Here is a 26,728-nt window from a genome sequence, read left to right as displayed (position 1 = left end):
AATGGAATAATGATTATTCTACTGATTACGAACTAAGAGAAGACAATAGCTATAATATCAAGAGAGAACATGGTGAACTATTTTATGGAACAGATTCAAAATGTCCAAAGTTAATCATTGATAATAATAATGTATCGTAATATATTTTTTGTATTAATATTCTACATAGCATTATTTCATTAAAAATATATTATGCATTACATTGTTATGTGTTCATTATTTTTAGAGTAAGCTAGAATATCTAACGTTTAGAATGTCTAATAAAACGTCGGAGATGTAAGAAAAGGAATTTGCCTACATCTATTGTCAGACACATGGGATAACATTGACAAAATCTTGATATCAGAATGAATAAATTATTTATCAACATCCGTTAATGGATATGTCATTATGAAAAAATTGTAAGTAAGTAAGTAAGTAACAAACTCTTTCTTGAATTCACCTCTTTGTTACACAATACAGAAATTTAATTAAAGAAATTATGAAAAAAAAATTGTAAGTAAGTAACAAACTCTTTCTTGAAGTCACCTCTTGGATACACAATGCAGAAATTTCATTTAAGATCTTATCAAAAATTGTAAGTAAGTAGCAAATTCTTTCTTGAATTCACCTCCTGTATAAATAAAAAATACAATTCATTAAATAAATTATTAAAAAATTCTTAGTAAGTAACAAACTCTTTCTCGAAGTCACCTCTTTGATACATAATGCAGAAATTTCATTTAAGAAATTTGAACAAATTTTAAGCAAGTAACAAACTCTTTCCTGAAGTCACCTCTTGGATACACAATGCAGAAACTTCATTTAAGAAACTATAAAAAAAATGTAAGTAAGTAAGTAACAAATTCTTTCTTGAAGTCACCTCTTGGCTACACAATACAGAAATTTCATTAAAGAAATCATGAAAAAATTGTAAGTAAGTAGCAAATTGTTTCTTGAATTGGCCTGATGGATAAACAAAAAGACATTTCGTTCAAGAAATTATGACAAAATTGTAAGTAAGTAACAAACTCTTTATTGTTTTCACGTCTTAGATGCACGATGTAGAAATTTCATTCTAGAAATTATGAGAAAATTCTAAGTAAGTAACAATCTCTTTCTTGAAGTCCCCTATTGGATACACAATACGGAAATTTCATTCAAGAAATTATGAAAATATTTGTAAGTAAGCAAAAAACTCTTTATTGATTTCACCTCTTGGATACACAACACAGATACTTCATTCAAGAAACTATGAAAAAATCGCAAGTAAGTAAAAAACTCTTTATTGTTTTCACCTCTTGGATATACAATACGGAAATTTCATTCATTAAATTATGAAACAATTGCAAGCTAGTAACAAACTCTTTCCTGAAGTCACCTCTTGGATACACAATGTAGAAACTTCATTTAAGAAACTATGAAAAAATTGTAAGTAAGTAAGTAACAAATTCTTTCTTGAATTCGCCTCCTGGATAAACAAAAAAAGACATTTCATTCAAGAAATCATGACGAAACTCTAAGTAAGCAACAAACTCTTTCTTGAAGTTACCTCAGGGATACACAATGCAGAAATTTCATTTAAGAAATTATCAAAAATTGTAAGTAAGTAGCAAATTCTTTCAAAAATATGTTAATACGTTTAAGCAATTAATATCTTTAAGCTTAACCCGTTATTATTCTTTAGAATAGTTTTATTCATTTCATTAAATTATGAAGAAATTGTAAGTAAGTATCAATAGCTTTCTTGAATTCGCTTCATGGACACAATACAGATATTTAATTCAAGAAATCATAATAAAATCGCAAGTAAGTAATAAAGTATTTATTATTTTCAACTATTTGACACGCAATACTGAAATTTCATTCTAGAAATTATGAAGGAATTGTAAATAGGTAACAGACTCATGTTACCTCATGGATACACAATAGAGAAATTTCATTTAAGAAATTATCAAAAATTGTAAGTAAGTAGCAAATTCTTTCTTGAATTCGCCCCCCTGGTAAATAAAAAAGACAGTTCATTAAAGAAATTATGAAAAAATTGTAAGTAAGTAGCAAATTCTTTCTTGAATTCACCTGCTGGATAAACAAAAAAGACGTTTCGTTCAAGAAATTATGACAAAATTCCAAGTAAGTAACAAACTCTTTATTGTTTTCATGGCTTAGATACACGATGTAGAAATTTAACTCAAGAAATTATGAAAAAATTCTCAGTAAGTAACAATTTCTTTCTTGAAGTCAACTCTTGGATACACAATACGGAAATTTCATTTAAGAAATTATGAAAAAATTTTAAGTAAGTAACAAACTCTTTCCTGAAGTCACCTCTTGGATATACAATGCAGAAACTTCATTTAAGAAACTATGAAAAAATTGTAAGTAAGTAACAAATTCTTTCTTGAAGTCACCTCTTGGATACACAATACAGAAATTTTATTAAATAAATAATGAAAAAATTGTAAGTAAGTAGCAAATTCTTTCTTGAATTCACCTGCTGGATAAACAAAAAGACATTTCGTTCAAGAAATTATGACAAAATTCTAAGTAAGTAACAAACTCTTAATTGTTTTCACGACTTAGATAAACGATGTAGAAATTTAATTCAAGAGATAATGAAGAAATTCTTAGTAAGTAACAATTTCTTTCTTGAAGTGAACTCTTGGATAAACAATACGGAAATTTAATTTAAGAAATTATGAAAATGTTTGTAAGTAAGTAACAAACTCTGTTTGATTTCACCTCTTGTATATACAGCACAGATACTTTATTCAAGAAATTATGAAAAAACCGCAAGTAATTAACTTTTTTTTTTCTCTTTATCACAAACAATTTTCACTTACCTACACGATGTACAAATTTAATTCAATAAATTATGAAAAAATTCTCAGTCAGTAACAATTTCTTCCTTGAAGTCAACTCTTGGATACACAATACGGAAATTTCATTCAAGAATTTCATGACTTAGATACACGATGTAGAAATTTGATTCAAGAAATTATGAAAAAATTCTCAGTAAGTAACAATTTCTTTCTTGAAGTCACCTCTTGTATATAAAATATGGAAATTTAATTTAAGAAATTATTAAAAAATTGTAAGCAAGTAACAAAATCTTTCCTGAATTCACCTCTTGGATACACAATGCAGAAACTTCATTTAAGAATCTATGCAAAAATTGTAAGTAAGTAACAAATTCTTTCTTGAAGTCACCTCTTGGATACACAATACAGACATTTCATTAAAGAAATTATGAAAAAATTGTAAGTAAGTAGCAAATTCTTTCTTGAATTCACCTGCTGGATAAACAAAAAGACATTTCGTTCAAAAAATTATGACAAAATTCTAAGTAAGTAACAAACTCTTAATTGTTTTCACGACTTAGATATACGATGTAGAAATTTAATTCAAGAAATTATGAAGACATTCTCAGTAAGTAACAAACTCTTTTTTTGATTTCACCTCTTGGATATACAGTACAGATACTTCATTCAAGAAACTATGAAAAAATCGCAAGTAATTAATTTTTTTTTCTCTTTATCACAAACAATTTTCACTTAGCTACACGATGTAGAAATTTAATTCAAGAAATTATGAAAAAATTCTCAGTAAGTTGCAATTTCTTTCTTGAAGTCAACTCTTGGATACACAATACGGAAATTTCATTCAAGAAATTATGAAAATATTTGTAAGTAAGTAACAAGCTATTGATTTCACCTCTTGAATATACAGTACAGATACTTCATTCAAGAAACATGATTAAACACGTTTTAAAACTACATGCTATTTGCTTGCCTTTCCTTGGCACCTTTCCAAATGAGCGGGGATTCCCCACCGGTTCCTACACATTGCAAAAAAGTGAGTAGCACGAAAACTCCACGTTTTTAACCAAACTGGTTTTTTTAGCTAAATCTTTGGAAACAGTCCAGCCTCTATTTCTGACCGTTTAAGTTTTGATGTTAGTGTTTTCAGTCAAAATCTTTGACCTTGAGAAAAGAGATTGACAAAATTCCCTGGTTGTTAAAAAATGGTGGAAATATCCTCCAAAAGTCGACAGGAATCCTCCCTTCCAGCACTTTTTTGGTTATGTTGAATAAAATATGCAAAGTCAACATAGCTTTATTTCATTTTTTAAGGTTAATTTAGACCAGGTTACGTGCGCGCGTTCCCCCATTTTTCGATAATCAGGCAATTTTCTCAAGCTCTTTTCTCAAGGTCATAGCTTTTGACTGACAGCCCAGCCTATATTTCTGACCGTTTAAGTTTTGATGTTAGTGTTGTCAGTCAAAAGCTATGACCTTGAGAAAAGAGCTTGAGAAAATTCCCTGATTATCGAAAAATGGGGGAACGCGCGCAGGTAATCTCGTCTAAATTAACATTAAAAAATGAAATAAAGATATGTCGACTTTGCATATTTTATTCAGCATAAACGAAACAGTGCTGGAAGGGGGCATTACTGTTGACTTTTGGAGGATGTTTCTACCATTTTTTAACAATCAGGCAATTTTCTTAAGCTCTTTTCTCAAGGTCATAGCTTTTGACTGACAACACTAACATCAAAACTTAAACGGTCAGAAATAGAGGCTGGGCTGTTTCCAAAGATTTAGCTAAAAAACCAGTCTGGTTGAAAACGTGGAGTTTTCGTACTGCTCACTTTTTTGCAATGTTTAGGAACCGGTGGGGAATCCCCGCTCATTTGGAAAGGTGCCAAGGAAAGGCAAGCAAATAGCTTGTAGTTTCAAAACGTGTTTAATCACGTTTCTTGAATGAAGTATCTGTACTGTATATTCAAGAGGTGAAATCAATAGCTTGTTACTTACTTACAAATATTTTCATAATTTCTTGAATGAAATTTCCGTATTGTGTATCCAAGAGTTGACTTCAAGAAAGAAATTGTTACTTACTAAGAATTTTCTCACAATCTCTTGAATTATATTTCTACATCGTGTTGCTATGTGGAAATAGTTTGTTATAAAGAGAAAAAAACAGTTAGTTACTTGCGATTTTTTCACAATTTTTGGAATGAAGTATCAGTACTGTGTATTCAAGAGGTGAAATCAAAAAAATAGTTTGTTAATTACTGAGAATCTCATCATAATTTCTTGAATTAAATTTCCGCATCGTATATCTAAGTCATGAGAACAATTAAGAGTTTGTTACTTACTTAGAGTTTTGTCATAATTTCTTGAACGAAATGTCTTTTTGTTTATCCAGCAGGTGAATTCAAGAAAGAATTTGCTACTTACTTACAATTTTTCATAATTTCTTTAATGAAATTTCTGTATTGTGTATCCAAGAGGTGACTTCAAGAAAGAATTTGTTGCTTACTTACAATTTTTTCATAGTTTCTTAAATGAAGTTTCTGCATTGTGTATCCAAGAGGTGACTTCAGGAAAGAGTTTGTTACTTGCTTACAATTTTTTCATAATTTATTAAATGAAATTTCCGTATTGTTTATCCAAGAGTTGACTTCAAGAAAGAAATTGTTACTTACTGAGAATTTTTTCATAATTTCTTGAATCAAATTTCTACATCGTGTATCTAAGTCATGAAATTCTTGAATGAAATTTTCGTATTGTGTATCCAAGAGTTGACTTCAAGGAAGAAATTGTTACTTACTGAGAATTTTTTCATAATTTCTTGAATTAAATTTCTACATCTTGTAGCTAAGTAAAAATTTTTTGTTATAAATAGAAAAAAAAGTTACTTACTTGCGATTTTTTCATAATTTCTTGAATGAAGTATCTGTACTGTATATCCAAGAGGTGAAAACAAAAAGAGTTTGTTACTTACTTACACATATTTTCATAATTTCTTGAATGAAATTTCCGTATTGTGTATCCTAGAGTTGACTTCAAGAAAGAAATTGTTACTTACTGAGAATTTCTTCATAATTTCTTAAATTAAATTTCTACATCGTATATCTAAGTCGTGAAAACAATTAAGAGTTTGTTACTTACTTAGAATTTTGTCATAATTTCTTGAATGAAACGTCTTTGTTTATCCATGAGGTGAATTCAAGAAAGAATTTGCTAATTACTTACAATTTTTTCCTAATTTCTTTAATGAAATTTCTTTATTGTATCCAATATGTGACTTCAATAAATAGTTTGTTACTTACTTAAAATTTTTTCATAATTCTTAAATGAAGTTTCTGCATTGTGTATCCAAGAGGTGACTTCAGGAAAGAGTTTGTTACTTGCTTACAATTTTTTCATAATTTCTTAAATGAAATTTCCGTATTGTGTATCCAAGAGTTGACTTCAAGAAAGAAATTGTTACTTACTGAGAATTTTTTCATAATTTCTTGAATTAAATTTCTACATCGTGTATCTAAGCCATGAAAACAATAAAGAGTTTGTTACTTACTTGGAATTTTGTCATAATTTCTTGAACGAAATGTCTTTTTTGTTTATCCAGCAGGTGAATTCAAGAAAGAATTTGCTACTTACTTACAATTTTATCATAATTTCTTTAATGAACTGTCTTTTTTATTTACCCATTAGGCGAATTCAAGAAAGAATTTGCTACTTACTTACAATTTTTGATAATTTCTTAAATGAAATTTCTGCATTGTGTATCCATGAGGTAACATGAGTGTTTTAACTATTTACAAGTCCTACATAATTTCTTGAATGAAATTTCAGTATTGTGTATCCAATGGGTGAAAACAATAAAGACTTTATTACTTACTTGTGATTTTATTATGATTTCTTGAATTAAATATCTGTATTGTGTCCAGGAAGCGAATTCAAGAAAGCTATTGTTACTTACTTACAATTTCTTCATAATTTAATGAAATGAATAAAACTATTCTAAAGAATAATAACGGGTTAAGCTTAAAGATATTTATTGCTTAAACGTATTAACATATTTTTGAAAGAATTTGCTACTTACTTACAATTTTTGATAATTTCTTAAATGAAATTTCTGCATTGTGTATCCATGAGGTAACTTCAAGAAAGAGTTTGTTGCTTACTTAGAATTTCGTCATAATTTATTTAATGAAATGTCTTTTTTTGTTTATCCAGGAGGCGAATTCAAGAAAGAATTTGTTACTTACTTACTTACAATTTTTTCATAGTTTCTTAAATGAATTTTCTACATTGTGTATCCAAGAGGTGACATCAGGAAAGAGTTTGTTACTAGCTTGCAATTTTTTCATAATTTAATGAATGAAATTTTCGTATTGTATTTTCAAGAGGTGAAAACAATAAAGAGTTTGTTACTTACTTGCGATTTTTTCATAGTTTCTTGAATGAAGTATCTGTGTTGTGTATCCAAAAGGAGAAATCAATAAAGAGTTTGTTACTTACTTACAAATATTTTCATAATTTCTTGAATGAAATTTCCGTATTGTGTATCCAAGAGGGGACTTCAAGAAAGAAATTGTTACTTACTGAGAATTTTTTTATAATTTCTTTAATAAAATTTCTGCATTGTGCATCCAAGAGGTGAAAACAATAAAGAGTTTGTTACTTACTTAGAATTTTGTCATAATTTCTTGAACGAAATGTCTTTTTGTTTATCGAGCAGGCGAATTCAAGAAACGATTTGCTACTTACTTACAATTTTTTCATGATTTCTTTAATGAAATTTCTGTATTGTGCAGCCAAGAGTTGACTCCAAGAAAGAATTTGTTACTTACTTACTTACATTTTTTTCTATATTTTCTTAAATGAAGTTTCTGCATTGTGTATCCAAGAGGTGACTTCAGGAAAGAGTTTGTTACTTGCTTAAATTTTTTTCAAATTTCTTAAATGAAATTTCTGCATTGTGTATCCAAGAGGTGACTTTGAGAAAGAGTTTGTTACTTACTATGAACTTTTTCATAATTTCTTGAATGAAATGTCTTTTTTATTTATCCAGGAGGTGAATTCAAGAAAGAATTTGATACTTACTTACAATTTTTGATATTATCTTAAATGAAATTTCTGCATTGTGTATCCAAGAGGTGACTTCAAGAAAGAGTTTGTTACTTACTTACAATTTTTTTTTCATAATTTCCTTAATTAAATTTCTGTATTGTGTATCCAAGAGGTGAATTCAAGAAAGAGTTTGTTACTTAATTACTTACTTAAAATTTTTAATAATGACATATCCATTAACGGATGTTGATAAATAATTTATTCATTCTGATACCAAGATTTTGTCAATGTTATCCCCTGTGTCTGACAATAGATGTAGGAAAATTCCTTTTCTTAAATCTCCTATGTTTTATTAGACATTTTAAATGATTGATATGCTAGCTTAATCTAAAAATAATTAAAACATAACAATGTAATGCAAAATATATTTTTAATGAAATAATGCTATGTATAATATTAATACAAAAATATATTACGATACATTATTAATATAAATGATCAACTTTGGACATTTTGAAGCTGTTCCATAAAATGGTTCACCATGTTCTCTCTTGATATTGAAGCTATTGTCTTCTCTTAGTTCGTAATCAGTAGAATAATCGTTATTCCATTTTGAGTCATACACAATTTTTACTGGTGTATCATCAACAGGCTAAATATGCATTTCATCTTTGGTATTATTTGATTCAATGACTGTTTGATCAATAGCAGTAATGTTTGCTGGTGCTTTCTTTTTCATCGATTCATCGTTATATTCTATAGTGATATTTTCTGACAATGCCCCTTTTATTTTTCTGGCACTTTCACTGTCTATTATCACATTATTTTTACACAGGTAACAGTTTCGGGCCGTAGACAAGATATGGTTTACGATATTAGTAGAAGAGTAGGCCTTTCTTTTATTGATCTTCCGTTGAATGCTAATACCCGAAAGGTGACGATTGGATGTATCAGTAGGTAATTTGTTACCTGCAACAGTAGCAAGGAGTTGTCCTCTATCATCAATGATTTTTTTTATGTTGGCATTCTCTTTGAGTGCAATTATCTCTGGAGATCTCAATCTCGCATAACCACCAACATAAGAGTTGAATTTTTTCGGTATTCCAAAGAAATTTAATTCCTTACTGTCATGACAATGCATGCATACATTTCCAATAGTGCTACCACCTGTACTTGTTTCAAAGTTTAAATACTTCTCTTTGTCGGCATTAAATGTTACAATAACCTTGTTATGTAAACACACTTTATTAAAATGCTCCATCTTCACTTTTTTTTTTTAATATATGACTTATGTGTTTATCCTTCCACTCCGTAAAAAATACTGATTTATTACATGCAATAGATTAGGTAGTGTCAATAACCGGTCATAGAATACCAGTGGGAAAGTCACATCGTGTCTCTGACCAATCACAGAGCGCAATTGTTAGATCTGTAAGCATATTTTGACATTTTAAGTTATGTACAAAAAGAAAAAAATAAATAAAGCTGAAAAATTTTGAAGTTTTAAAAAAGTTTGAATTAAACACTTTTAGCATATCGAGTGTCTTTACTGAAAAACTACTGCATTACAGGGTCTCTCAAATCCCTTAAAGCTATTTTAAAATGTATAAGAATTATTTATTTAAAAGAAATCCTAAATTTCGTTTTAATGGGTATCAAGTAAAGAAAACCACACGGAATCAGGCAACTGAGTCTCTCAAACCCCTTAAAGCTCTTTTAAAAGATACAAAAACTAATTATTTAAAAAAAAAACTTAGTTTTTAATGAGCACTAAGTAAATAAAAACCACACGGAATCAGGCAACTGAGTCTCTCAAACCCCTTAAAGCTCTTTTAAAAGATACATAAACTACTTATTTAACACAAAATACAGGCAAGCAAATAACATGGGAATTCCTATACACGCAAGCAAATAACTGAGTTATTTTTAGATCACAATTTTTAACTTAAAACCATTCTAATTATAGCATCCCATTTCTCATACTTTAATTACCCGTTACGCTTTCTTAACCATCGGAAGTTTAACCTACGTAAATTAAGTTATAGACAATACTGGTTTAGAAAAACTGGAATAAAATAATTGATACAGTTTCAATTGCACACTACCTTTGAATAGACAATGTGATTATACCCACCTAACCAGATTGTACCTATCAAACCAGATTATACCTACCAGAAACCTGTTTGGTACGGGGGCGTAAGCAAATTCAATAGATACTTACTACTTACGCTAAAGTTTGATTTTCTCACAACTCTATTTTTTTTTAAATAATGAAAAACTTCAGCGTAAAGAGCGAGGCGTTGAAGAGGGGACAGCCTCTTTCATATACGGAATAGTTTCTGTTCGTTTTAAGTTTTAATGTCGCTCCTTACTTTCAGTTAAAAAAACTTTTTTTTTTATTTAATAGTATTCAGAGGCTAAAGGGCTTCATTATAATACATCTTTCCATTCGATTGTTGAGACGCGTTTTCTTAATACAATATTTCAAACAAGTGAATATAGAATAGATAATTGCGGCAAAAGATACCTTTCTTGGTTCTTTCCGACAATCAGTGGGCTATACGATTGTCCAAGTTTTTATAAAAAAAAAAATCAAGATTTATTTCATGATAATTTTTCTTTCCTTTTGATTAGCATGTAGCTTTTTTTAAAGTGTATGAAAATTAACACGAGAAAAACAAACCTCAACCAATTAAAACCTATTTTGATTCTTTACAACCGATTATAATTCTTTCTTCAACAGTTGTACGAAATATACTTCAGAGACTAAGTATTTTTCGATCATTATAATTCATCTATCCATTTGTTTACCCGGTATTTTTTTTGAATAAATCAGAATATAGTCCCATAATCTAGACAAATTATAAAAGAATGTTTGAGAACAACAAAACTATTTTTTTTGTATAAACCATCCTCATTATTTCCTTTGTCATTATAAAAGAGAGTATTCAGAGGTTCAAGTTTTTCATTATATTGCTTCTCTCCATTTGGCCATCTAGTCGTGTTTTTTAATACAATGCAATATAGTAGTTTAATGAAGTTAATATACAAAAGAAAGCCAAAGACAGACGATACCTCTTTTGATTCTATTCAAGCAAAATTCTTCCTTTCTAGATATTCTTCATTCTTCCTTTCTAGATATTCTTCATTCTTTATAATTCATATTTCCTGTTGATTGCTGAGTCGTATTTTTTTGTGAGCATAAATATCGCTTGGTTAAGAATACAAGCTTCAAACAGAGCAAACATATTTTGATTTTTTTAACCAATCATTATACTTACCTAAACAGTTTTACAAGAAAGATTTAAGAATTTGAATATTATTTTTTGCCATTATCATCCATATTTCTATTTTATTATCCATTAGGCTATTATTTCTTTCAAAGGGTTTAAACGTTAAAATATAAGAAAAACAAGCTCCAGACAACCAAACCTCATTCAGTTCCTTTAAACAATCATCATCCCTGCCATGGTTGTCTAACAAGAAAGTTTTCAGAGGCTAACTCCTTTTTAATTATAATTCTGCTGTTCATGTCATTATTGATTAGTGTTTTTTAAAATCAATACAATGTAATGCTTTAATTTAGTTAAAATAATAAAAGAAGCTTCAGATAAACAAACTCCTTTTGATTCTTTTTAACCAATGAATGATCTTGCTTAGACAGATTCACAAGACATTTGTCAGATAGAAAATTTTTCCATTCATTATAATTCATCTTTCCATTTGATTTTCCAGTAGTTTCTTTTGAAAAAAACACAATAAAATGATTTAATCCTGTCAAAATGTAAAAGGAAGTTTGAGACAAACAACTTTTTCTGATATGTTTTAAACTGTCATTATCCTTTCCTTAGTTCTTTTATCCTTTCCTTAGTTCTTTTGCAAGAAATTTTTCAGAGGTTGTTTTGTTTTATAATAGTTCATTTTCCAACTCAGCAATATTAAGCAATGGTTTTTGAAAACAATACAATACATTATTTTAGTCTAGTCAAAATATAAAAGGAACCTTAATACAAGCAAACCTCTTTCGATTCTTTTTAAAAAAACATTTTTCTCGCTTTGACAGTTTTGGACGAAATTTTTCAGCGACTAAATATTTTTCTTTCATTATAATTCATCCCTCCATTTGATTACTGAATAGGGATTGCCAGAACCCTGTAATTCATCATATTCTTTGAAACCCACTCACTTTCCGCTTCGACAGGTTCATGTTTTGGCCTGTGATTATCTAATTACAAAGAAAGAGAGAGATAGAGAGAGATGAGTCTGGTAGAAAACATTAATCAGATTCAAGATTAATCTCTTTGATAGTAGAGAAGAAACGAGCAAATTGTCATCTTTAGAAATCGGGAGAAGTTTAGATGACATATAATTTAGCGCTTCGTTGGGTTACAAATAGACAATGGCCTATTCACAAAAAAAAGAAGAAACCGAATATCAGAATCACAAAATTTTTGAAGAGAAGAGTTTTCAGAATTTCTATTTTTCTATATGCAAGTATGAGCACCTGCAGTATTTCAGAACGTTATCAGGGAACTTATATGTGCAATACACTCATCGCATATGAATACTACTACTACTACTACTACTAACAACTCACCGCAGCACCAAGCCGCCTGAGGCCAACACAGCTACGCACGATCCTTCACCACCCCAATCTATTCAAAGCCTCCCTTTTTACACCCGCCCACGAAATTCCCATTTCCTTTAAATCTTTGTTTATGACGTCCTCCCACACCAGACGAGGACGAACTGCTTTCTGTTTAGCCGTAGACGGTTGGCCGAAAAGAATAATCTTCGGCAATCTGTCATCCTTCATCCGCACAACGTGCCCTAGCCACCTCAACCTTTCTTCATTATAGCCCTAAAGAGCGGTATTCAACCACATTTTTCGTATAACCTATTGCTTGAAATACGGTGAGTCAGCCGGGTATCCAAAACAATCCTTAAGCAATTTCCCTGGAAAACATCCAGCAAATCTTCATCCGCTTTTCGGAGCGTCCATGCTTCAGAACCATATTTGACCACTATCATCACTGTAGCTTCTAATATTCTAATCTTGGTTTGTAGACTTATCTTCCTATTCTTCCAGACTTTTTTAAGTGTGAAAAAACACCCAGAGCCTTGGCTATTCTATTTTTTACATCTTCACTGCTCCCACCATCTTTACTAATAACACTACCAAGGTAAGTGAAGCTGCCCACCTGATCAATCTTTTCATTACCCAACGTCACCTTTTCATCTTCGCATATTCTAAGCAATAATGACTTAGTCTTCCTAACATTAATTTTCAAACTAATTCTAGCGCTCTGAACTCGCAAAACCTGTAAAACTTCATTCAGTTTGCTCACACTTTCATCTAGGATGCTTAAATCATCAGCATAATCCAAGTCCAGAAGACTTTTTCCTCCCCATTTGATTCCGTGGTCTCCCATTGGTTTTCCTGTGCTCCTTAAAACAAAGTCCATGAAAATAATCCATATAAAGGGGGATAGAACACAGCCCTGCTTAACTCCTGATTTAATACAAAACCAGCTGCTAACCTCATTTCATACCTTAACCGCAGCAGTGTTATTCTCGTACAATCTAGTTTTTATTATGATTATTATTGTTATGAGGCAAATCACAAAACAGGAGCCGAGGCTGCGGTAACAAAGGTGCATTACCTTCATCCCCCCCCCCCCTGAAAAAAAAACAATATTGTACCAATAACAACTCGGCTATTGGTGCACCGTTAAGCGTCGTATTTGAGATAGGGATAGCATGTCTCTTTAAACCCCATTTTAGAATAGGCTTCCTTAGTAGTATGAAGGTGTCCATAATTGTTTCCCACACTAAGTGCCTAAACTTCCGACTAAAGACTGGCCTGACAAGGCAAATTTTTATCTCCCTGAAAATGGAGAGAAAAATCACTCACCACTCACATGCCATCGGCAGCTTGGGTCACCTGAGTCTAAGAATCTGTACTCGCAAGAGAGCTTCATTCTCCCACATCAGATTGCTCCTCCACCCACTCTTCAGTGTGCATTCCAAAAATACCCTGTCTCGTGGTCAGATATTTGACAGGATGACCAGTGGCTGGACGATAAATGAAAACAGCAATCTTTGGCCTATTTAGGATTTTGCCACAACATACACTATCTAGATAAAAATTAGACAACTAAAGTTGTCTCAAAAGGCACAACTCAAAACTTCTTTGGTAATAGAGGATAAACTAAAAATTTTCATTTTTCTGAAACAGGAGACGTTTAGGTGACATGTGATTCAGGGCACATAATTCAGCTCTTCGTCACGTGGCAAATAAAATACAGTCTGTTTGTAAAGAACAGAAAAAAAAACTAAGAAACAGAAATTCAAGAGACATTCAAAAAATATTCCAGAGAACATTTTTCAGAATGTATATCTTGCAATATACAAACTTAGAAAGGTCACTTGTGACATTTTGTATGACATTTGAATATAAAATGCACATATCATATAGACAATTTGTGAGAAAACTTGTTTAAAACCCTTCGACTGAAGCTGTCTCGGGTGGTGCAAACAGGAAAAGTTTGAATGACAGTTAATTTAGCGCTTTGCTGGGTGACAAACAGGCTGATGCCTATTTATTCAAAAACTGAAAAGAAGCGAGGAAACAAAAATCCAGAAACAACTAGTTTTTAAACAGAACGGCGCTTAAAATGTACAAATTTTTTAATATACAAATAGCACCAATTGCACTACTTCAGAAAATGTTATTGGGCGTTTGTTGTGACATTTAAGTCTGCAATGGTTACAGCTTTTATGACGATTTTGCAGTAATCCTGCTAAAATGATTTCATAAAATTGTTGATAATACATAAGACACGAGGAAATTGTCACAAAAATAGAACTTGGTGAAACTAATGTCGGTTAGGTTACTTTGGATCAAAAGTCAGGGTAGCAGCTTAATAGCTTTTGTAGCTAAGAAATTTAATCGTATCTAAAAACAGGGATATCGGTGGTTCTACATGGTGCTCGGTAAGACCAATAGAGTAAAAATAAGTAGAGCATGATGGATCTCCTTTTATACAGGATACCAGGGGCACCATTAATTAGTAACATTATTACGCTAGGAAAGAGACATCCAAGGTGCATGTAGAATAAAATAGAGGGCAAATATGCGTTAATTTAATATCTCCATCTCCCCTAAGAAACTAAAATGTAAAACACCCAAGACCAATGCTTAGTTAGTAAAAAAGAATCGATGGCTGGTTTGGGTTTTGAAATTAGTAAGCTGTTATCTTGAGTTTAGATCTAACGGAGCACCAAAGGTACTAAAGCACTGATTGTTAGTAAAATGAATTAAGAATACAAAAAGATTGTTTTCGCTTAAAGTAAATAGCAATATTAAAACTTAAAATGATCAGAAATTATTCCGTATATGAGGAAGTTTATCCCCTCCTCAATCCCTTGGTCTTCGCACTAAAGATTTTTAGTACTTTAAAAATAGCGTCTTATTCTAATTAAACGGCCCTTGTGTTTCAGGAGTCGTTTTTAGAGAATTGGGACAAGAATCAAACTTTAGCGTACAGAACGAGGTATTGAGGAGGGGTAGTTCCCCTCATATGAGCATCAAATCAGAATAATTTCTTCTTGTTTTAAGGTTTAATGTTGCTCCTTATTTCCAGTTGAAAAAAAAACTTTATAAACATATTTAATCTCTAATTGTTCTTCAATAAAATTCGGAAACTCCAACTTCTCCTTCATGTAAAATCCCCCTCTCCTCTATGGAAAATTCCTTAAATGGAAAGTTCCTGCCACTTAAGACCCCGCCCCCACCCGAAAAGTATCCCCTAGACAATTCTATTCTCGCTGAAAATTGCTGAAGTTTTTTTTTTCTCAAAATTTTGACCAGTAGTGGGGAGACGGTATCTAAAAAGGATATGGTGAGTAGTAAGCTAGAATGCACTCCGGCCAGTGATTGCGTAATATGCCTTACCACGGGCCAGTTACCTATTACTATGAACGATACATGCATTAGCAGACAGGTTTTCTGAGGTAACACCCATTTTTTGGAGGTCAAACGGTTAGACAAAGCTGGCGGTTACTCCATATGATAACTTGATTAGTCGGTTTTTTTTTTACAACTTGGCTAATAGGTTTTTAAACCTATTACTACGAACGGTACATGCATTCCATTTTTTGGAAATAGGAGCGAGATTGTGTGATGCTATCAGACTGGTTTCGTTTCATGGGTTCATTAATAGAACGACTAATGTTTTTGAAAAGGGTAATTACTTCTTTAGTTTACGAGTACAAAAATTTTTCACTAAATATAAGGCTATTGTGTTTTTCTGAATTTTCTGATGGGGGAAGGCGATGGTAACTATTTATTTTAAGAAATTAGTTTACGAGTAGAAAAATGTTTCACTACAGATAAGGCTATTGTCTTTTTCTGAACTTTATGTGGGGGGATGGCGATGGTAAATATTTAGTTTAAGAAATTAGTTTACGAGTAGATAAATGCTTCACTACAGATAAGGCTATTGTGCTTTTTTTTTCCGAACTTACTGAGGGAGGAGGGGGTAACTATTTAGTTTAAGAAATTAGTTTACGAGTAGAAAAATGCTTCACTACAGATAAGGCTATTGTGTTTCTCTGAACTTTCTGAGAGAGGTTGGGGGTAACTTTTTAGTTTAAAAATTAGTTTACGAGTAAAAGAATGCTTCACTACAGATAAGGCTATTGTGTTTTTCTGAACTTTCTGAGGGGGGAGGGGGAGGGGGTAACTATTTAGTTTAATAAATTAGTTTACGAGTAGAAAAATGTTTCACTACAGATAAGGCTATTGTGTTTTCTTTTCTGAACTTTCGGAGGGAGGTGGGGGTAACTATTTAGTTTAAGAAATTAGTTTACGAGTAGAAAAATGTTTCACTACAAATAAGGCTATTGTGTTTTTCTGAACTTTCTGAGGGGGGATGGCGATGGTAACTATTTAGTTTAAGAAATTAGTTTACGAGTAGAAAAATGCTTCACTACAGATACGGCTATTGTTTGTTTTTTTTCCGAACTTTATGAGGGAGGTAGGGGTAACTATTTAGTTTAAGAAATTAGTTTACGAGTAGAAAAATGCTTCACTACAGATAAGGCTATTGTGTTTTTCTGAACTTTCTGAGGGAGGAGGGGATAACTTTTTATTTTAAGAAATTAGTTTACGAGTAGAAGAATGATTCACTACAGATAAGGCTATTGTGTTTTTTTTTCTGAACTTTCTGAGGGAGGTGGGGGTAACTATTTAGTTTAAGAAATTAGTTTACGAGTAGAAAAATGCTTTACTACAGATAAGGCTATTGTGTTTTTCTGAACATGTGTGTTTTTTTTATGAACTTTCTGAGGGAGGAGGGGGGCTTTTTGAGTCTTTTAGGTCTGTGTTTGTGTCTTTGGGTTGCGTTTCTCTTTGGGCTGTCTGTGTCTCTTTGAGCTGTTTGTGTCTCTTGAGGCTGTGTGTGTCTCTTTGGGCAGTGTGTCTCTTTTGGCTGTTTGAGTCTTTTTGGTCTGTTTGTTTTTATATTTGTTGTGTTTGAGTATTTTTGTTCTGTGTTTGTCTCTTTTGGATGTTTGTGTCTCTTTGGGCTATGTGTATGTCTTTGGGCTTTGTGCATCTCTTTGGGCTGTGTGTCTCGTTGGACTGTTTGACTCTTTTTGATCTGTTTATGTCTCTTTGGGCTCTTTTGAGTCTTTTTTGGGCTGTGTTTGTCTCATTGGGGTGTTTGTCTTTCTTTGGGCTATGTTTGTCTCTTTGGCCTGTTTGAATCATTTTGGTCTGTGTGTCTTTCTTTTGGCTGTATGTGTCTCTTAGGGGCCCGTGTATGTCTCTTTGGGCTATGTGTGTCTCTTTGGGGCGTTTGAATCTTTTGGTCTGTATGTGTCTGTATGGGCGTGTTTTTTCTATTTTGGGTGTGTGTGTGTCTCATTTGGGCTTTGTGTGTCTCTTCGGGCTGTGTGTCTCTCTTTAGCCTGTGTGTGTGTCTCTTTGGGCTGTGTGTGTCTCTTTAGGCTGTGTGTCTCTTTGGGCAGTTTGAATCTTTTCGGTCTGTGTGTGTTTCTTTTGGCTTTTTGTGTCATTTTGGGCTTTGTGTGTCTCTGTTGGTTGTGTGCGTCTCTTTGGACAGTGTGCATCTCTTTGAGCTGTATGTGTCTCGTGGGCTGATTGAAACATTTTGGTCTGGGTGTGTTTATTTTGGCTGTTTGTGTCTCTTAGAGGTCATGTGTGTTTCTTCGGGCTCTGTGTGTATCTTTGGGGCGTTTGAATCTTTTTGGTATGTATGTGTCTGTATGGGCGTGTTTTTTGTCTTTTGGGTGTGTGTGTGTGTCTTTTGGCTTTTTGTGTATCTTAGGACTGTGTGTGTATGTCTCTTTAGCCTGTGTAGGTCTCTTTTGGCTGTGTGTGTCTCTTTGGGCTGTGTGACTCTTTGGGCAGTTTGAATCTTTATGTTCTGTGTGTGTGTCTCTTTTGACTGTTTGTGTCGTTTTGGGCTTTGTGTCTCTCTGTTGGATGTGTGCATTTCTTTGGGCCGTGTACGTCTCTTTGAGCTGTATGTGTCTCTTTTGGCTGTGGGTGTCTCTTTGTGATGTGTGTCTCTTTAGGCTGTGTGTGTGTCTCGTTGGACTGTCTGTCTTTTTGGGGTGTCTGAGTCCTTTTGGTCTGTATGTGTCTCTTAGGGCTGTTTGAGTCTTTTAGGTCTGTGTTTGTCTCTTTGGGTTGTGTTTCTCTTTGGGCTGTGTGTGTCTCTTTGAGCTGTTTGTGTCTCTTGATGCTGTGTGTGTCTCTTTAGGCTGTGTGTCTCTTTGGGCCTGTATGTGTCTGTATGGGCGTTTTTTGTCTGATTGGGCTGTGTGTGTGTTTTTGGGCTTTGTGTGTCTCTTCGGGCTGTGTGTGTCTCTTTAGACTGTGTGTGTGTGTCTCTCTTTGGGCTATGTGTGTCTCTTTAGGCTGTGTGTCTCTTTTTTGACAGCTTGAATCTTTTTGGTCTGTGTGTATCTCTTTTGGCTGTTTGTGTCGTTTTGGGCTTTGTGTGTCTCTGTTGGATGTGTGCGTCTCTTTTGGCCATGTGCGTCTCTTTGAGTTGTATGTGTCTCTTGGGGTGTTTGAGTCATTTTGGTCTGTGTGTGTTTCTTTTGGGTGTTTGTGTCTCTTAGGGGCCACGTGTGTCTCTTTGGGATATTTGTGTCTCTTTGGGGTGTTTGAATCTTTTTGCCCTCTATGTGTCTGTATGGGCGTTTTTTTTTTCTATTTTGGCTGTTTTTGTGTATCGTTTGGGTTTGTGTGTCTATTAGGGCGGGGTGTATGTGTCTTTTTCCTGTGTGTGTCTCTTTAGGATGTGTGTCTCTTTGATCAGTTTGAATCCTTTTGGTCTGTGTGTGTCTCTTTTGACTGTTTTTGTGTCGTTTTGGGCTTTGTGTGTCTTTGTTGGATGTGTGCGTCTCTTTGGGCCATGTGCGTCTCTTTGAGCTGTATGTGTCTCTTTGGGCTGTGGGTGTCTCTTTGTGATGTGTGTCTCTTTAGGCCGTGTGTGTCTCGTTGGACTGTGTGTCTTTTGGGAGTGTTTGAATCTTTTTGGTCTGTATGTATCTCTTATGTTTGGTCTGGTCTGTATGTGAAATTCTTGATCATATTCATATTGTAATTCAGTTTCATTCTGTGTGTGTCGTCTCTTTGTGTGTGTTGTCTCTGTGTGTTTGTCGTCTCTCTCATGAACTTCGAAAAACTCTTGCATTTCAATGAAAGAAATTCAAAATGAACTATGAAAATCAACAGAATGTAACTGTGACAAGGTAAAGCACCACAAGACAAGTTTTGATGTTAGTGTTGTCAGTTAAAAGCTATGATCTTGAGAAAAGAGCTTGAGAAAATTGCCTGATTATCGAAAAATGGGGGAAACATCCTCCAAAAGTCGACAGGAATGCTCCCCTCCAGCGCTTTCTCGGAAATGTTGAATAAAATATACAAAGTCGACATAGCTTTATTTCATTTTTTTAAGGTTAATTTAGACGAGGTTACGTGCGCGCACGTTTACAAGTCAGGTTGGCCGAGTGGTTAAGGCGCTAGACTCAAGATCTGGTCCCCATACGGGGTCGTGGGTTCGAACCCCACACCTGACAATTTTTTCTTCTGTACTTTTTTTTCTTTCATCATGTCTTGTGATTTCACTAAATAACTTCTGTAAAAGGATTTATGCAGAACCTAAATTGTTAGGGGCTTTAATAGATTAAATAAAAAAAAACTAGAAAAGTGCAAAATGTTCAAATTCTCTTCTGAATTTTCTTAAAGAAGAGAAAAAAGTTAGCTCAATTCTGAACTTTACCAATGAAACTGAATTACAATATGAATATGATCAAGAATTGTTTACAAGTCAGGTTGGCCGAGTGGTTAAGGCGCTAGACTTAGGATCTGGCCCCCATATGGGATCGTGAGTTCGAGTCCCACACCTGAAAATTTTTTTTTCTTATTCTAAATTTTTGGAATCAGCCTCTATTTCTGACCGTTTAGTCAAAAGTTATGACTTTGAGAAAAGAGCTTGAGAGACTTGCCTGATTATCAAAAAATGAGGAATCATCCTCTAAAAGTAGACAGGAATGCACCCCTCCAGTGATTTGTCGGATATGTTGAATAAAATATGCAAAGTCGCCATAGCTTTATTTCATTTTTTTAAGGTTAATTTAGACGAGGTTCTGAATTTTCTTAGAGAAGAGAAAAAAGTTAGCTCAATTCTGAACTTTACCAATGAAACTGAATTACAATATGAATATGATCAAGAATTGTTTACAAGTCATGTTGGCCGAGGGGTTAAGGCGCTAGACTTAAGATCTGGTCCCCATATGGGGTCGTGGGTTCGAGTCCCACACCTGACAATTTTTTTCTTATTCTAAATCTTTGGAAACAGCCTCTATTTCTGACCAAGAGCTTGAGAAAATTGCCTGATTATCGATAAATGGGGAAATATCCTCGAATCGTTACTGATATATTAGTGCGTAAACTACAAACTTACAAAAATAACCAGAACTTTTTTTTCTTATAGCCTTGACTTTGAAGACTTTGTCGCCCTCCACTATAACTTCACTAATACATCCTTCTGCCAATCAAACCATCTCCCCCAAAACACTTTTCAGTCATTTCTTGTTAATTTTTTTTATTTCAACTCACCCACACGGGTTTTTCTATATTTAAACCAAAGAATGGAACTAAGTTTCACATTTGAACGATAGAATTGTATTTTCCATAATTTTCTTATAGGAAACTAGAGTTTATGGTCAAAAATCACACACACACACACAGAAACTTACACACACACATAAAAACTTACACACACACACAAAAACTTACACACACACACACACAAAAACTTACATAAACACAAAAACTTACAAACCCACAAAAACTTACACACACACACAAAAATTTACACACACACAAAAACTTACACACACACAAAAAAACTTACACACACACACAAAAAAAAAATTACACACAAACAAAAAAAAACTTACACACACACAAAAAAACTCACACACACAAAAAAAAAAATTTACACACACACAAAAAAAAAACTTACACACACAAAAAAAAACTTAAACACACACACACAACTTACACATACACACACAAAAACTAACACAAAAAAAAAACTTCTCTGAGTGTTGAAAATAATTTCATGACATTACTTTAGTTTTTTTTTCTTGTCCCAAACTATTTTTTTATCATGAACAGTTTAGAGACCAATATGATCAACTTGGAGAAAGTTCAAATAGAATCATTACTGATATTGATATTAGTGCGTAAAATACAAACCGACAAAAATATTCGGAACTTTTTTTTTCTTATAGCCTTGACTTTGAAGACATTGTCACCCTCCACTATAACTTCGCTAATACATCCTTCTGTCAATCAAGTCATCTCCTCCAAAACACTTTTCAGTCATTTCTTGTTAAAATTTTTTTTTATTTCAACTCACCACACAAAAACTTACACAAACACAAAAACTTACACACCCACAAAAACTTACACACACACACAAAAATTTACACGCACACAAAAACTTACACACACATAAAAAATTACACACACACACAAAAACTTACACAACCAAACACGCAAAAAAAAACTTACACACACAAAAAAAAAACTTACACACACATAAAAACTCACACACACACAAAAAAAAAAATTTACACAATAAACCACAAAAAATTAAACAAACAAAAAAAAACTTTAACACACACAACTTACGGATACACACACACAAAAACTTACAAAAAAAAAAACTTCTCTGAGTGTTGAAAATGATTTCATGACATTATTTTAGTTTTTTTTCTTGTCCCAAAATATTTTTTTATCATGAAGAATTTAGACACAATTATGCTCGGCATGTAGAAAGTAAGACTAGAATAATTACTGTTATTGATATTAGTGTATAAGACGCAAACCGACAAAAGAATTCGGAACTTTTTTTTTATTATAGACTTGAATTTGAAGAAATTTTCACCCTCCTCTCTAACTTCGCTAATACATCCTTCTGTCAATCAAGTCATCTCCTCCAAAACACTTTTCAGTCATTTCTTGTTAATTTTTTTTTTTATTTCCACTCACACGGGTTTTTTCTACATTTGAACCAGAGAATAACACTTTTCAGTCATTTATTGTTAAATTTTTTTATTTCAACGCATCCACACGGGTTTTTCTACATTTGAACCAGAGAATGGAACTAAGTTTCACATTTGAACGATAGAAAAGTATTTTCCATAATTTTCTTATAGGAACCTAGAGTTTATGGTCAAAAACCCTTATTAGCTCAGATTCTACAGAAATAGTTTATTTTTCAATCCATACCTGGACTTAAGTTTCCCCTATGAACCGACGAATTGTATTTTCCATAATTTTCTTACAAAAGTTTATGGACAAAACCCCTTATTAACTTAGATTTTTCTCTAGCAACTCGCCCTCCACTATAAGTTCGCTAATACATACTTCTGCCAATCAACCCCGCAGCCAAAAGAAACACCCACAGTTCAAATAAACACAAAGAGCCAAAAGAGACATACACAGTCCAAAAAGACTCAAAACAGCCCAAAGAGACACACATATCCCAAAGAGACACATACAGACCAAAAAGACTCAAACATCCCAAAAAGACACACAGTCCAACGAGACACACACAGCCCAAAGAGACACATACAGCTCAAAGAGACGCACATGGCCCAAAGAGACGTACACATCCAACAAAGACACAGAAAGCCCAAAACGACACAAAAACAGTCAAAAGAGACACACACACACCAAAAAGATTCAAACTGACCAAAGAGACACACAGCCTAAAGAGACACACACAGGCTAACGAGACATACACACAGCCCGAAGATACACACAAACCCCAAAGAGACACACACACAGCCAAATGAGACAAAAAAAATGCCCATACAGACAAATAGAGGGCAAAAAGATTCAAACACCCCGAAGAGACACACATATCCCAAAGAGACACACGTGGCCCCTAAGAGACACAAACACCCAAAAGAAACACACACAGACCAAAATGACTCAAACAGCCCAAGAGACACATACAACTCAAAGAGACGCACACGGCCAAAAGCGACGCACACATCCAACAGAGACACACAAAGCCCAAAACGACAAAAACAGCCAAAAGAGATACACACAGCCCAAAAAGATTCAAGCTGTCAAAAAAGAGACTCACAGCCTAAAGAGACACACACAGCCCAAAGAGACACACACACACACAGGCTAAAGAGACACACACAGCCCGGAGAGAAACACAAAGCCCAAAAAGACACACACAGCCAAAAGATACAAAAAACGCCCATACAGACACATACAGGCCCAAAGAGACACACAGCCCAAAGAGAAACACACAGCCTCAAGAGACACAAACACCTCAAAGAGACACAGACAGGCCACAGAGAAACACAACCCAAAGAGACAAACACAGACGTAAAAGACTCAAACAGCCCAAAGAGACACATACAGACCAAAAAGACACAGACGCCCCAAAAAGACACACAGTCCAACGAGACACACACACAGCCTAAAGAGACACACATCAAAAAGAGACACCCACAGCCAGAAGAGACAAATAGATCTAAAAGTCACTTACCTTGTCCAAATATATGCACAAATCCAACAGATAGACACAACCCCAAAAATGACACTAACAATCAAAAGACACACACACACAGAAAATACAGATTAAAACTGCCCAAAGAGACACACACCATCAAGAGACACACACAGTATAAATAGACATACACACATTCCTAATAGACACAAAAAGTCAAAAGACACACACACAGAGCCCAAATAGAAAAAAAACGCCCATACAGACACATACATACCAAAAAGATTCAAACACCCCAAAGAGACACACATTGCCCGAAGAGACACACATGGCCTCTAAGAGACACAAACAGCCAAAAGAAACACACACAGACCAAAATGACTCAAACAGCCCAAGAGACAAATACAGCTCAAATAGATGCACACGGCCCAAAGAGACGCACACATCCAACAGAGACACACAAAGCCCAAAACGACACAAAAAGCCAAAAGAAACACACACAGACCAAAAAGATTCAAACTGCACAAAGAGACACACAGCCTAAAGAGACATACACAGCCCAAAGATACACACACACATGCTAAATAGACAAACACAGCCCTAAGAGACACACACAGCCCAAAGAGACAAACACACAGCCCAAAGACACAAAAAACGCCCATACAGACACATACAGACCAAAAAATTCAAACACCCCAAAGAGACACACATAGCCCAAAGAGACACACACCGGCCCCTAAGAGACATAGACAGCCAGAAGAAAGACACACAGACCAAAATGATTCAAACAGCCCAAAGAGACACACATAGCCCAAAGAAAGACAAACACCCTAATGAGACAAAACACAGCCCAAAAAAGACTCAAACAGCCCAAAGAGACACAAACAGATCAAAAAGACTCAAACAGTCCAACGAGACACACAGCCCAAAGAGACGCACAAAGCCCAAAGAAACACACACAGCCCAAAGAGACACAAACAGCCCAAAGAGACACACACATACCAAAAATACTCAAACACCACAAATAGACAAACAAACAGACCAAAAAGACTCAAACAGCCCAAAGAGACACACTTCCCAAAGAGACACACACAGCCTCAAGAGACACAAACAGCTCAAAGAGACACAGACAGCCCAAAGAGAAACACAACCCAAAGAGACAAACACAGACCTAAAAGACTCAAAAAGCCCCCTCCTCCCTCAGAAAGTTCAGAAAAAAAACACACATGTTCAGAAAAACACAATAGCCTTATCTGTAGTGAAGCATTTTTCTACTCGTAAACTAATTTATTAAACTAAAGATTTACCCTCTCCTCCCACATAACGTACAGAAAAAAAAACACAATAGCGTTATCTATAGTGAAACATTTTTCTAATAGTAAACTAATATCTTAAAACAAATACTTCTCCCCTCCTCCTTCAGAAATTTCAGAAAAACAAAAAAGCCTTATCTGCAGTGAATCATTCTTCTACTCGTAAACTAATGTGAAACTAAAAAGTTACCCCCCACCTCCCTCAGAAAGTTCAGAAAAAAAAACACAATAGCCTTATATGTAGTGAAACATTTTTCTACTCGTAAACTAATTTATTAAACTAAATAGTTACCCCCTCCTCCCTCAGAAAGTTCAGAAAAACACAATAGCCTTATCTGTAGTGAAGCATTTTTCTACTCGTAAACTAATTTCTTAAACTAAATAGTTACCCCCTCCTCCCTCAGAAAGTTCGGAAAAAAAACAAAATAGCCGTATCTGTAGTGAAGCATTTTTCTACTCGTAAACTAATTTCTTAAACTAAATAGTTACCATCGCCATCCCCCCTCAGAAAGTTCAGAAAAACACGATAGCCTTATTTGTAGTGAAACATTTTTCTACTCGTAAACTAATTTCTTAAACTAAATAGTTACCCCCACCTCCCTCAGAAAGTTCCGAAAAAAAAAACACAATAGCCTTATCTGTAGTGAAACACTTTTCTACTCGTAAACTAATTTCTTAAACTAAATAGTTACCCCCTCCCCCCTCTGAAAGTTCAGAAAAACACAATAGCCTTATCTGTAGTGAAGCATTCTTCTACTCGTAAACTAATTTTTAAACTAAAAAGTTACCTCCCACCTCTCTCAGAAAGTTCAGAAAAACACAATAGCCTTATCTGTAATGAAGCATTTTTCTACTCGTAAACTAATTTCTTAAACTAAATAGTTACCATCGCCATCCCCACTCAGAAAGTTCAGAAAAACACAATAGCCTTATCTGTAGTGAAACATTTTTCTACTCGTAAACTAATTTCTTAAACTAAATAGTTACCATCGCCATCCCCCCTCAGAAAGTTCAGAAAAACACAATAGCCTTATCTGTAGTGAAAAATTTTTCTACTCGTAAACTAAAGAAGTAATTACCCTTTTCAAAAACATTAGTCCTTCTATTAATGAACCCATGAAACGAAACCAGTCTATTAGCATCACACACTCTCGCTCCTAGTTCCAAAAAAATGTAATGAATGTACCTTTCTTAGTAATTGTTTTAAAAACATATTAGCAAGGTTAAAAAAAAAACGACTAATCATGTTATCATATGGAGTAACCGTCAGCTTTCTCTAACCGTTTGACCTCCAAAAAATGGGTGTTACCTCAGAAAACCTGTCTGCTAATGCATGTATCGTTCATAGTAATAGGTAACTGGCCCGTGGTAAGGCATATTACGCAATCACTGGCCGGAGTGCATTCTAGCTTACTACTATGGTGAGCTGATTGCCCTCTGATCACTTTTTAACATCCCTCTCATTATGCTCTGAAAGTTTTAA

The 26,728-nt window shown here is 33.7% G+C and overlaps 1 protein-coding gene and 1 non-coding gene across 2 annotated transcripts in view; both read left to right on the top strand.

The window, feature by feature from the left end:
• LOC148954268 (uncharacterized) overlaps nucleotides 1-26,728 on the top strand; it is a 309,906-nt gene that overhangs the window by 41,341 nt on the left and 241,837 nt on the right. The window lies entirely within an intron of this gene.
• Nucleotides 19,882-19,964, top strand: TRNAL-CAA (transfer RNA leucine (anticodon CAA)). Its single transcript has one exon. It is a non-coding gene; the product is annotated as a tRNA-Leu (tRNA).

This window comes from Artemia sp. Qi Xiang Cuo, chromosome 3 (assembly GCF_049724085.1).
Source record: "Artemia sp. Qi Xiang Cuo chromosome 3, ASM4972408v1, whole genome shotgun sequence".
Taxonomy (NCBI): Eukaryota; Metazoa; Arthropoda; class Branchiopoda; order Anostraca; family Artemiidae; genus Artemia; species Artemia sp. Qi Xiang Cuo.
The sequence above is the reverse complement of the archived record's forward strand: the minus strand, read 5'-3'. Positions and strand labels throughout refer to the sequence as shown.